This window comes from Lucilia cuprina, chromosome 6 (genome assembly GCF_022045245.1).
Source record: "Lucilia cuprina isolate Lc7/37 chromosome 6, ASM2204524v1, whole genome shotgun sequence".
Classification (NCBI taxonomy): Eukaryota; Metazoa; Arthropoda; class Insecta; order Diptera; family Calliphoridae; genus Lucilia; species Lucilia cuprina.
This window is the reverse complement of record NC_060954.1, coordinates 41,656,841-41,671,209: the sequence shown is the minus strand read 5'-3', so window position 1 is coordinate 41,671,209 and position 14,369 is coordinate 41,656,841. Positions and strand designations below refer to the sequence as shown.

General features: G+C 31.5%; 1 protein-coding gene across 2 annotated transcripts in view; it reads right to left on the bottom strand.

Annotated features, from left to right (window-relative positions):
* The window catches only part of LOC111680410 (apoptosis-stimulating of p53 protein 1), a 179,785-nt gene that overhangs the window by 150,576 nt on the left and 14,840 nt on the right, over positions 1 to 14,369 (bottom strand). The window lies entirely within an intron of this gene.

Genomic DNA, 14,369 nt, shown 5'->3' with positions numbered 1-14,369 from the left:
CCTCTTTTAAGTTTATTCAGTTTGACTTTTCCTTAGTATCTATCCACGTAAAACATTTTTGTAGATATACAAGTTGAAAATAAGTCATGTGGTTCAAGATTTTCTCAAGCCCCAAATCAAATATTACGACTTAAGACATCTTACTAGAACCTACATTCTTAAAATTGAAATATTTCATCCTCCGAGATCCCCTAAGTTTGATATTACAGTTTTTGTCCAATGCAGTCCACCAATTTGTCATAGTAGGACTAAGACCCCATTTCATGACCATAGTTCTCCTACATATCGCCCAGCACCTATGTGCCTTTTTGATCCTATCCTTTATGCGGTGTCTCCATTGTCGAGAAATATACCGAAGTACTTAACTTTGTCTATCACCGGCATCTTTTTGTCCAGGAAGCACGGTTCAGTATACATATTTATATAATTTTTGTCTTTCTTGTGAAAAGTCAGATTTCCGTCTTCGCTGGGTTAACATTGAGGCCTTTCGGTTGAGCCTAGCTAATGGCCATATTGAGAGCATCCTCAGCTCATCTATACAAGTAGTTTGGATCCTTTTCGATTAAAAGTATTTCGTGTGCATTGCAGATAGGACTAAGTCGGAGGCTGTTAATCGCTGTAACCCAGAGTAAAGGTGACAAAACACCACCGCGAAACACATTTTTCCTGATAATTATATCGTACATCTCACAGCGTATCCATTTGTTCTTTAGTATGTAATTGATCCAGTTACGGAGCTCTCGATTAACATAAAACTGGTCTAGGGATTTAAATAAGAGCATCAGTGTGTACGTTATTGAAAGCGCCTTCGATGTCTATGCATACCGCCAGTGTGTGTAGTTTGCTATCGAAGGATTCACCAATGTAATGGACAACTTCGTATAAAGACGTTTTCTACGCTGTAAAAGCGTCAGGAAAATGTCATCCGGCCCTGCAGCTTTATAAGGAGCAAAGCTCTTAATTTCCCCTTTAACTTGAAGATCGTTTAATAATAAGACCTGCTATAAAAAATTCTATATTTCCCAAACATTTATGAATTTCATTCAGAATCTTGCAGATCTCTCAGACATTTCGTATCTGAGAATTGGAAAATCGTGATATACTTCCGAGCAAGTGCGATCTATCTGAGAATGTTTAAGGTGGATTTAATTGAATATGACGCTACAATGTTCCAACATATCGGCTATTAAGTATCAAACTATGACCGCGTAAGAAGCGAAAACCAGTTATATACTTTGTAACATAATGGAACCAGACCACTGGGAGATAATCAGTAATGCAAAACTGTTCTAAGCAACGAAGTCTGTATTCACTCGGAACAATAACGCTTAGGACCTCTAAAACGAGAGTTGGCGAGATGTTTTTCAAAATTATTATTTTCGAGGTTAGCATGGTTAGTAGTAGAGGTTAGTATGGTTCCTAATAGGATATACATGTTAACGGGAAGAGATAAAGAAAATTGTTTAAGGGATACAAAACAAATCTTTAACACTTTTTCCGTCATTTCGTAGATATTAGAAATTATTAAAGCGATCACTAAGAAACAATAATTTGAAAATTCTAAAGATCTATGTTCAGGAGTTTAAGTTTCTTTACATTGGTCTATAATTCCTTTCACTATTTAAGGATTTTCTTTATTATTTTCTTTAAAAAAAATGGAACCAAGCCTGTTAGATGGCACTACGTGTTTTTAGATCTAATCCTAAAGATTTCTCAAGTTTTAGCCGATTTTCCTTTAGTCGGGCTTTGTTCGATTGTATTTTATTTCTCAAAGCCTTATCATTTAATATCAGTTTTAAAGCTTTTTCTCCCATTTAGGTTAGATGGAGCCTACATCTGAAAATCATTTTAAAACTATTAAGAAAGTATAGTCGGTCAAGCCAGACTATATAAAGGATGGAGGTGCGAAACAAGCCAAAACAAGTCAATCACACTTTATAGGCCCTCGTGGAATATTGTGGAATAAATCAGTTTGAATTGGACTGATAGACAAGCGGTTTTAGCTACATATGTATGTATATTATCTCATTTTATAACAATTTTCTTAGAATGTATGCAAACATACAAAAATGTACATTTCATATCACATTTGTTTGATCTGATGTTGTCTTTAACATGCGACCTTCATGTCCTCAACATTAATATCAACATGACTAAATGAAAGTTAACTTTATGACCTCTAAACAACCAGCTAGGCAACTGGTTGACAATTTCCTATTAGTGACAGAATAAACTGAATATTTGTTAGAATTTTCAAAAGGGTTGTCACATGTAACAGTAACATGACATGATATTAACTGCAACGTTTCAACTCTTTGAACATTTTGCAATTGACAATATTTGTGTTTCTGTCTGTTTGCCACCACTCTATGTAAGAAATGAAGAAAAACAAATGAAAATTCTTTCCTCAAATTGACAGACAACTACCAAATAAAAAACAACTAAAATTCATAAATGTAAAATAGGCAAGAGGTTAATATACATAAGTACATACATATGTAAGTATGTGTAGACATACATTCACATTCAGTTTTATTTACTATGTATATGTAGATATGTAAATGTACATGTGTTTGATTTATATATTCATAAATCTGTTATCCAACCCATAAAACATTTTATTTTACGCTTTTAAATATGTACCAAACAGCCCGTATGTTTTAAATTAAGATTAAACTTTTGGGTGCGTTAGCGTTACATTTTTTTGTATGATTTCAATCTCCACATGTATTCGTAATTACTTATGTATACATGTGTATAGATAGGTATGTACATATTAACATACATATTTCCTTTGGGGGCGTGCAAGCACATGTATACACAGGAGCGGATGCAGTCGTTACTTTAAATTGGCTAAAGTAATATACCATGAGATTATAGTTATGAGAATAGTACAAACTTTGAGATATGTATCCCATAATGATCAAATCCTAAAGAAATTTGGCAATTATATAGAATTAATCATAATAACTGTATTGTCGTCAGATTCATATCACTAGAATGGGCACAGACGGGTGCCTTTATTCAGATCAACCCATTACGAGCGAGAATTGTTAGATATGTGGGAATTTTAAGCAACTTCAACATTTTACGGTTCTGACTTTGAATCGCCAGATGGTAATAATAACATCATCATACCTAATCCAAACACGGATGAAGAAAAGCGAGAGGCATATACAAAAAAGTTGAAGAAGATGCTTTAGATGATAATTTTGAATCAAATATATCTCTTTCAACCTTTGAGAAGCAGATTTTTCACAGAAGCTGGAAACTGAGAACAGAACCAAGAAGTTATAGAGTTACCTGTCTATGTATATGTCAAGTCATACTTTCTTTCTTAATCCAATTCCAGTTAGAATCTCACAAATGAGAGGTCTAGAACAACATAGAAAGAAAAGGAATATGAAGCTAGACGATGAAGAAATCAAGAGAAGGTAGCAGGACAATAGACATTATAGTACAGTAGAAGACCAGGTGTACAATAAGATATTGGACCACGAAATCGCTTTTCTCTCTCAATCTTTAAGGTAAAGAACAGCAGATTTTCATAGCATATATTTTCCACCTTGAAATGTATACCACGTCATTCCTATCTTATTCCAATTCCAGTCAGAATCTCACAATTTAAAGGGTTCAATCAGTATTTGTGCTCTTAACACAGACGGACATGGCTAGTTCGTCTTAGAATCTAATAAGAACCTAAAATATATATGTGTTACAAACGGAATGACAAAAACAATATGCCCCATCTTTTTTGATGGTGCGGACAATAAAGTATTTATGTAATTGCTTCCTAGAATAAAGTTGGAACAACTGAATAATGACTAATTTCTGTACAATCAACAGAACAGCCGTCTTGAAAAGATATTTTCACTGATCCTTCCGCAAATACGCATCTGTATACAATATATGGTAAATGCTTTTCAAAAAAGTTTTTCCTTGCAAACATAAAATAATGAAAATAACAAAAAAAAAAAAAAAAATTCGTCTGTAAAGGAAAAATAAAAAAATATGAATATGTTATAATTTGTTTAAGCGTGGGTAGTGCGAAAAGTCTAGGCCATTTTTTTCTAACCCCATTTTCTCAATGTCTAAAAAATGTTTAATTGTAATCGAAATAATTTTTAACCGAAAACGATTTTAGGCTTTAAATGTATTTAAGAGATTTCAAAGGGAATTGAAAAACTATCTCTAGCATATTAAATGTCTCAAATTTGTGGGGTCTGTAAGCTATCTGGTGAATATATTTTAAACAACAATTAAAGTTTGCGCTTTAATTCTGAAAATGCTTCTTTAATTTCTTTCAAATTATTTTACTCACTTTTGAACTTCCTTGGATATTAAATTTTTTTATTTACTCTAAAAATTCTATCTCAAATCCTCGTTTCTTTTCTGAACATTTAAAAGTGATAACATACTACAACAGTATTTAACTTTAACAATATAAACTTCAACTTGCACCGACTGACTAACGTTCACATTAAACCCCAGCTAAAGTCTGTCAATACTATATATGACTCTATACTTTAAGCATTAGTAACACCTCCCGAAAAAAAAGAAACAGCTACAACTTAAATCTGTTTTTTGGTATCTCTGTTAGTTGAACTTTTTTTGTTTATTTTGTTGCATTTTTTTGTGCTCCTTTGTTGAATTTTATATAGTTTCTAGTTATATTAATGGAAAGGTATTGTGGAATTAATCTGATGTTTGTAACGCACAAAAATAATTGACCCTAGCCTCTTTCTTCGACTAAGCTGCCTGTTCTCTAGTCTATAGACTTTTAATTTACTAGTCTATTTACTAATAGAGAGTTTTGAGAAAGTTAACTTAATGAATTCAGAATCATTTGATGCAGCGAGGGTTGCATCGAATGTTTTATTGACTAGTTTATAGACTAGTCTATTGACTAATATGTTGACTAACATATTGACTAGAGTGTTGTCTGAAGTATTAACTGTTCTTTAAAAAAGTCTGAAAAGACTAGTCTAAAAAAAAAACTTTCAACTACCACAATTTCACTTACTTCCAAAAAATAACATAAAAATTACTTCATAATAATGACTTCAGATGAAGTGAATTTGGAATCAAATAAAAAGAACATCCAGCCTATGATAAGCCTGTGAACCATACGATGTTTTATTGACTAATTTATAGACTAATCTATTGACTAATATGTTGACTAACATATTGACTAGCGTGTTGTCTGAAGTATTAACGGTTCTTTAAATAAGCGTATAAACTATTTTATAGACTAGTCTATAAACTTATCTGTTGACTAGTCTTCAGTTGATTAGTCCCAGCAAAAATAAAACGAAATACTTCAAAACGAATAACATTTATCACCACTTCAAAAGTAGCACTAAATGGAATTTCTTTACCTCCTGTGGAAGTGATGTTCATTGACTTCCAAAGAAGCGAAAATAATCCAATTTTGTTTAATTAAATTTAAATTTTAGTTTAATTTATTTATTTATGTTTATATTACTTCAGACAAATTAGTTGTGTTCTATAATACTACAATTTCACTTCCCAATAATTTCCAAAAAACATAACATAAAAATTATTTCCTAAGAATGACTTCAGATGAAGTAAATTTGGAATCAAATAAAAACAACTTCCCTCCTATAACAAAACCTAAGAATAACTTCAGATGTAGTGAATTTCAAATAAAATAAAAAGAACATCCCGCCTATGATAAGCCTGTGTTAAAATCATCAAATCTTCAGCTATTTTTTTAGTACATCCATGGAGTAAATTCTACTTCGTTTTCGCTTCTTTGGAAGTTCTTTTTTGCTAGGCTTTTGTATGTTCTAATAAATAGTCTATTGACTTTTCTTTCGACTACATTATTGACAGTTCTGTTGACCAGTATATACCATTCTTTAGTACATGGACTTTTTAACTATTAACTAGTCTATGGACTAACATACTGATTGATCTATAGACAAGTTAAATGAATAGCTGAATATACTATTTATTACCATAAAGTCTAGCCCATTGACTTGTCAGTCGTTTAGTATATTAAGAAATATTTGATTTCGTTTAAAAGTTCTATTGTATAGTTTAGTTTCTGACTAATATTTAGACTAGCCAATGCATTATTTTGTGGACTTGGTCTATATACTTTTGCTTAATCAATATACTGTTTTATTGACTAATCCAGTCATAAGTATATTGAATATTTCATTGACTAGTATGTTGTCTAGTATTTTAATTCTTCAATCCGTTGAGAATTTTGCTGGGTAGTACTATGACTAGTCTATATACATTGTACATATTGGTGTTATTGAAGAATCACATTGAAAGAAGGTGCTACTAACACCTTGAATATAAACTAATAATAATCAAATATATCTTTGGCCTTTCGTTGGAATGATTTGACATGGGGTCGAATCAGAGCTCCAGATAATCTGGTACTACCGGTGGCCAGTTGCCCGAAGGATTGATTTGATTCACAGTGAAGTAATATCTTTTCAAAATAAGTTTCTGTTATTGTCGGTAGTGTGGTACAAACCGCACGGTAAGCTGTGGGATGAAATGTAGGGAATGAGCTGAAAAAGCAGAGATTCATCATTTATGATCATGTATGTGATGTATCTGATGGATGACTGGCTTAGACGGTTGATCGATAGAGATGGAATTGTATTGAGATGGGTTAAGTTGAGAAGGTTGAAAAATTGTTGAGAACGGAGGAGTGAATATGATGTTTCGCTGCATACTTAATTATGATTGATGGTTTTTGAGAGTTGGAGTGGTTTGGTGTGTTTTGCATTTACTCTAACCATGCTTAACACAAAGGTGTAGGTCCCAATGGCCACTGAAATCAGTCTTGTAAAATTGTTATGGAGTCCGTGATTTGGTGTACTAAATTATCTCTAGATGCTCCTGATAACTCAATAGAGCCATCTCAATAGCTTTTCGTGCTTCGGTCTACAAAATTGTCCCTAGGTGCTTTTTCTAACTCAACAGAGCCATCTCAATAGAATGATTGTGCGGACTTTCAGTGATTAAGGAATGCATTGGAATGAGGGATAAGATGATGGAGATTACATTTTAAATATTGCAATCGTGTGGTCACCTTTAGAAGTAAGATACCGTAAGACTAATTTTACCTAGGTTGTCTCCCCTTCTATTGACTTTGGACCGATGATTGCTTTCTAAAATTTCCCTAGGTGATTTTTCTAACTCAACAGAGCTTTCTCAATAGTGTGGTATCGCGGACTTTAAGAAATTAAGGAATTCAGAAATTAAGGAATGATGGGGATTACACTCAAAATAATGCAATGCAAAGGTGATCATCTGATATAAGGCCCATCAAGAAATACATTCTGTCCAATTAAGAACAATCATTCCCCGGCAGTTTATTCCTTTTTGCATGTTCAATGTATAAAAGCGGGGACAAACTCCGCGGAATACATTTTGAGAATAGGTCAGATTGACATTCTTCCTGAAGAGGTATTTTTTGTTATAATACTATTAGATCAATTAAAGATAGTTTAATACCTCGGAGACGCAAAGACACTTTAATAAAGAACAAACAAAACTAAATAGAATAAATGAGCGGAAGAATGACAACTCCACAAAAATTATCTCTCATAGGATCATTTTTGGTAAAAGCCCCTTATAATCACTGATATAGAATGTTATACATTCGTCCATGACCAGCTATAATCTCTGAGGTATATGTTTTATATAAATTTTGCAAAATTGTCTGTGTTTTATATATGCAGCAGCAGCAAAAAAACGTTCTATTGAATTTAACAAAAAAATCTCCAGTGTATTGAATAAAACAAAAACTGTGCGAAAACAAAACAAAAATAACTTTATAATGTAGTCACAACAAAAGCCAACTGTGACCAACCCACCCACGTACAGTGGGCTTATAAAGTAAAACAATTTCCTATGGATATTGATCATAAACTTTTTTCGAAGTTTTATAAATCACATTTTCATACGAAATTTGTTCTATAAACCTTTGATAAGTATATGTATATGAATATAAAGATATGAAAAGGAAAAACAAAATTGGTATCCTTTTGTGATTTTTATGTAAACCGTAAGAGGATAAGCGGTGCCATATGACCTCTGAAGTTACAAACATATTAATTAAGACAAAAATCGAGGAAAATTTTTCAGATTTGATTTTAACAATTTCTCTTATTAATTTGACCACATTGCAAAACATATATAGTAAAAAGATATTATATACGACTATATTTATACTAAATGAATAATAAACAGGCAATACTATACAACGCAAATATTGAAAACTGATTCTACATAAAAAATAGGAAAGTAACAAAAAAAATATAAATGAATTATAAACTGAATGTTTAAATTTCATATATATTTTTTTGTCTAAATCTTATGTAAATAAAATTATAATACATTCTGTTATTGTTGGATAATCTCTAGATGAAAAAGTTTGCAAAAAAACTTTATGATTCTTTTTAATATTTAAACAAGTAGGAAAGTATAGTCGGGCATGGCCGACCATATAATACCCTACACCATGAGTATATTTTTAAAATTTTTACTTTTTATAAAATTTTTATTTTTTGTAAAGAAACTTTTATGTTGAATATTACCATAATTCCAAAATATTTAAGCCATTTATTGATAAAAAAAACTAAAATTTCTAAATAAGGCTTTATATAGGTCAAATATGGGCCGATCCTCGGTAAATTTGGGAAAAGGATATATTTCTAAGTAACAGTTAGTTTTGTTGAGTTTCATTGCGATACAAATGGTTACAAGTCAATTTTAGACGTTTAAGTCATTTTTTTGAAGGGGGGTTTGTATGGGGGCTACGAAAATCTGCAGTATCATTTATACTTATGTAAAACTTACTTGTGCCAATTTTTAGAGAGATAGCAGAATATTTGACGTAATTATAGCATAAAAAGTTCAAATCGGGAGGTACGGTTGTATGGGGCTTCGTCCTTGTGCCAAAAAACATGCTTGGTCCAAATTTCATCAAATTATCTTGAAAATTGCGGCCTGTACCTTACGCACAAGGTTTACATGGACAACCAGCCAGCCAGCCGGACAGACGGACGGACGGACGGACATGTCTTAATCGATTCAAAAAATGATTCTGAATCGATCGGTATACTTTAAGGTGGGTATTGGACCAATATTTTTGTATGTTACAAACATCAGCACAAACGTATAATACCCTCCCCACTATAGTGGTGTAGGGTATAAAAAAGAAAAAAAAGGAAGAAAAAATTGAATTTCATAAAAGAAGAATCTTTCGACTTTTGTTTGTGCAAAAAAAGTGTTTGATCTGTATATCATTATTATATTTAACATCATTATTATTGTGCGAAAAAGAACATATTCCAGCTCTCTGCACTTTCTTTGTTAAATCCCAAAGCATTTAAAGTTACGCAGTTTTTTTTTTTTTTTTTGAGAAAGTTACACAGAATTTACATTCAGAAATATTTTATTCTAACTTTTTTATATACTTCATCATAAGTAGTATGGGTCTATATAAACTTATCGTTCTGTTTGTTTTAGTCGTATTCATTTGCGTTACAACAAAGATAGATTAAGAATGGAAAATCAAATTTTAACTTTTTTTAGTCGCATCATATCTCTCCACCTAATATTTTCAAAATCGGGTCCTCAATGGACCTCAGTGTTCAAAAGAAAAGGTTTATCATCTAACAGTTAGAACCTAAATCTGAAATATATACAATGGATCCAACTAACACTTACATAAAGTTCTTAAAAAACTGTTTGTCGTTAATAAATATGTCAAATATTTATACCCTACACCACTTAGTGGTGGGGGTGGTATATTGGGTTTTGATCTTCTATTGTCCCAGGGACGAACCCTATTGAAAATGGTTAAGATCGGTACATTATTTTACCTGGCCCCATACAACTGTACTCCCGAATAAGGCTTGTAAACATTGCAATCAAACTACAGGTAGCAATTTTAGAGATAATTTAATGAAATTTGGCAAATGATTTTTTATGGTACTGTAGACGAAGCCTATTGAAAATAGTTAACATCGTTCCATTATTTCACCTAGGCCCCATAGAACTGAACCCAAATAGCGTCTTTAAGTTCATAATTATATACGCGTATCTCGACAAAAAGCTGCAAAACCAAGTTCTATACTAGTCTTAATGACCCTGATGAACTTTATAATTATAGGACCTCATTTAACCCTAGCCCCTCTAAAAAACCCCTATCAAAATTTTACTTAAATATCCACAGTTTTATTAAAGAGTAACTAGTGAAGAGTATTATATGGACGGCCTCGACTGACTATAACTTCTTACTTGTTTTATTTTAAAATAAAATCCGACATCAATTAAAGAAATTTCCTATAAAATCGGTGCATAATGTGGTGGTTCCATTTTTTTTAAATTACTAAAACACTAAAAAATATTGTATAAGTTAGTACATTAGCATTCTATAGTATTTTCCGTTCTAACAAGTTCTGATAGTATCCTAAGGTCCCTACTCAGGGCTTTGATGAGATGGGTTTAAGATGCATATTAGATTATACTTTCCAAAAGAACCTAAACCGCTAAGACCAAATTTGGGTCCTGATATACTATCAGACCGATACAGTCCATTGATGTTTGCAACAGTCAATAATATTGGTCCTATACCCACCTTTAAATATACTAAATAATTTTCTGAATCGATTTGGTACATGACCTTCTATTGTCGCAAGGACGATGCCTATTGAAAATGGCTAAGATCGGTCCATTATTTTATCTAGTCTTCATGCAAGTAAACCCCCGAATAGGGCTTGTAAACCTTGTAATCAAACTACAGGTCCCAATTTTAAGGATAATTCAATGAAATTTTACATGATCGACCTCGCCCGACTATAATTTCTTAGATGTTTATATTGTTATATTTTTGGAGAACTAATATCAAGTCTTTTGATCTCTAATTATATTTTATCAAGCATTGGATTAGATTAAATATGGCGCCCACAGCGCTTAAAATATTTACCGACAGCCAGAAGGCAATTATGGCGATATCAGGAGATAGAACTAAATCTTAGACCGTATTGGATTGTAAGAAAGTTTCAACTGAATACTCTCCCAGAGGTAAGGTTCACATCATATGAGTACTATTCCACTCGGGAGTAGTCGGTAACGCAAGAGCAAATGTAATAGCTTTAAAGGGAAGGCAGCTCGAGGCAGTTAACCTGACAAACGCAAAACCATTCGACGCAACAAAAGCTGAAGTAAAAATATACTATTCCACTCGGGAGTAGTCGGTAACGCAAGAGCAAATGTAATAGCTTTAAAGGGAAGGGAGCTCGAGGTAGTTAACCTGACAAACGCAAAACCATTCGACGCAACAAAAGCTGAAGTAAAAATATGGATGAGAGAATCCAATAAGACTTCTTGGAATAATGAAACAGTAGATAGAACCACGATAATCCTGATGAGAGCAAGACAAAAAATCTCATTAAATTGAGCAAGTCTGAAGTATGATAGTACGTATTTTGAGTGGACACACAGGATTACGAGCACATTTATGCAAAATTAGAATTTTCTTAGGAATTACGTTCAAGAAACTGAGTTTGTGAACACTGAAAAATATTTCATTCAGTTCCCTTTTTTTCTCATGATAAGGAGGTGTATTTCATCGGAATTAATTTAGTATACATCCTCCTATCAGCCTAACCTATCGAGCACTGTTTAATTGAATTTTTTTATAATTCAAAAAATGATTTTAAGATTTTAAAATGATCTAATCATGTGGATCTTCACCCACACTAGATGAGCTAGAGAAAATTTGTTATTGATAACAATTGTTAAGTAGTTTATATTGGCAATATCGGTCGACGATGAAATGTGTTAGTGAGTGAGAAATCGAGCAGAAAATTTTCAACAAATTTCAAGATATTGCAGAGTAAAGTTTTGTGGATATCGTTCCATAATTGAAGATATTTTTATTATCAGGATCTCTTCATAAAATAACTTTAACATGATCAGTTCATTGTAAAAAAAATACTGTGTTTCTCCTGGTGTCCCTATCAAGATTGATAGATGAGTGAGTTTTCAGTGAAATATCACCACTTGTAGAATATAGAGACTGCTCTATATCACTCTGACAACAGATAGAACTAGGACTCTATTGTCTTCCAGTAAAAACTCTATTAGGCTTCTAACTAGACGTACATATGTAGGAAAGTTTGGGCTACCCAACTTATAGCTTCTGTAGAAGTTGTTTAGAAGTAGAAAAAGAAATAGAATTGATGTAACATCTTCCATGTCACTACCAAGCCTTAAAAGATCACAGACTCCTCTATCTTGTTATAGCTTTTTCTATGATCTGGACTCAGAGATGGGTAACTCGTAAACTTTATCGGTTGTATTAGAAACCTCGGCTGATTTTCAAGGGTGAACTAGCTAACTATTGAATACCCATTAACGGGTACTTGATGCCCGACATTAAATTCTACCTAATCGGAAAAAAATTTAGAATATAAAGCGAATTAATTTTTGTTATACAACATTTGGAAAAGTAACCAGCAAAATATCTTAATTTTTGGTAATAAAAGTTGTTATTTCATACATTACTAGGTGATGAGTGATAGTTATCAACTCTATTATTTAATTTTGTATTTTGGATTCGAGATCTTTGTGCTAGAAAATCCCAAATGATCTGGAAAAATTATAAATATAAAGCTATTTAGCTATTTAAAACCTTTAATTTTCAGTAATGAAAAGTAGTTATTTCATTTATTACTAGGTGATGAGTGATTGTTATCAAAAACATTTTTTAATTTAGCTGGTAAAGAGCAAAATTCGTGATCTAAAAGATACCAACTATTTGTAAGTAGTTTATATGCAACTTTTAAGTTACCAATTAGTAAGTAGTTCCTACTTAGCTACTACATTACTTTCCAGTTTATCCGATAAGTAAAAGTCAGCAAAACCTTACTTTTTACTTTAAGTGTAATAATGCCTCAGCAATTGAAAGCAAAAGTTTTTATAGTAGATATTTTTTGATTTCTGTGTGCAAAGGAAGTAATACAAATAATTTTTTTGCAAATTACTTTGTTAAAGAAGAAATTGTGATAACGTGCACTTGAATAAAAAAGTGCTTAAGAAAATAAATAAAAATTATTTTAGATTAAATGCAAATTGCTTAAAAATTGATTAAATTATAAATTTGTTTGAAAAAGGAAATTAACTTGAAAAAATGGGTTAAAATTAAATAAATTGGGGTTAGATAAGCTAAAGAAAAAATTTTAAATTAAGGTGACCAGAATTCATTATAAAGCTGAATTTGTAAATTAAAGATTAGGTTTAATGGGCAAGAACAGATGAAATTATTTTTTACTAAAAAACTACTTTTATTGAGAATATTTAGATAATTTTAATAATGAATATATCATCACAATCCTACACATCTGGTCACCTTTAATGCTTTAAATTTTTCATACAAACAATCAACAGGCTGATGATGATTCAAATATTTGTAAGCTGCAAAAATAAAAACTAAAAGTGAAAATACTCATTCATTCCTATTCAATTCATATGGGGAGTGTTATTGGCATGAAAAGAATTCGTATAAAGGTATAAAAACTTAAAAAAAATCGATTGTATAAAAACTTCTGCGGCTCCCATTAAAATGGGGGAAAATTGCAGGTGAGCGGGAAAGCACTAACGATGATAAACCCTTTTTTCTCGTATGAATGTCTACTAAAGAATAAACATTTAACAAAACAAATTTGAAGAATATAAATGTACAATAAACAAAAATTCTAATTCGTTTACAAATACTTTAGAATTTCAACAATAAACACACAAAAAAGTTAACATAAAAGAAGTTTTTTCTATAGAAAATATATAAAAAAAAAAAACAATATTTAGTGGATTAAAACATTCATACAATTTATTTACTTACTTACACAAGAAAAATTACATTGATTTCGATTAAATCAGCGGAAGAGTGGCGTATATATTTAGAAAAAAATTGCCAATAATAAAATAAGATGGATATGAAACAAGACGAAATAAGAAAGATAGTATAGTTAGAAAGGAACGATTTTTAAATACCCTATAAAATGCACTAAAGGTGTTCTGATTAGTGTCTTGGGCAGACTTGCAAACTTAATATTATAAATATCAGTCTAGTATATAGTATAGTTTATAGTCTAGTCTATAGTCTAGTTGATAGTATAATCTATAGTCAAGTTGGTCTAGTCTATAGTAGAAGTTATAGAATATAGTGTAGTCGAAAGTTTAGTCTGCAGTTAAGTCTGAAGTACAGTCTAGTCTATAGTCTAGTCTATAGTCTAGTCTATAGTCTAGTCTATAGTCTAGTCTATAGTCTAGTCTATAGTCTAGTCTATAATCTAGTCTATAGTCTAGTC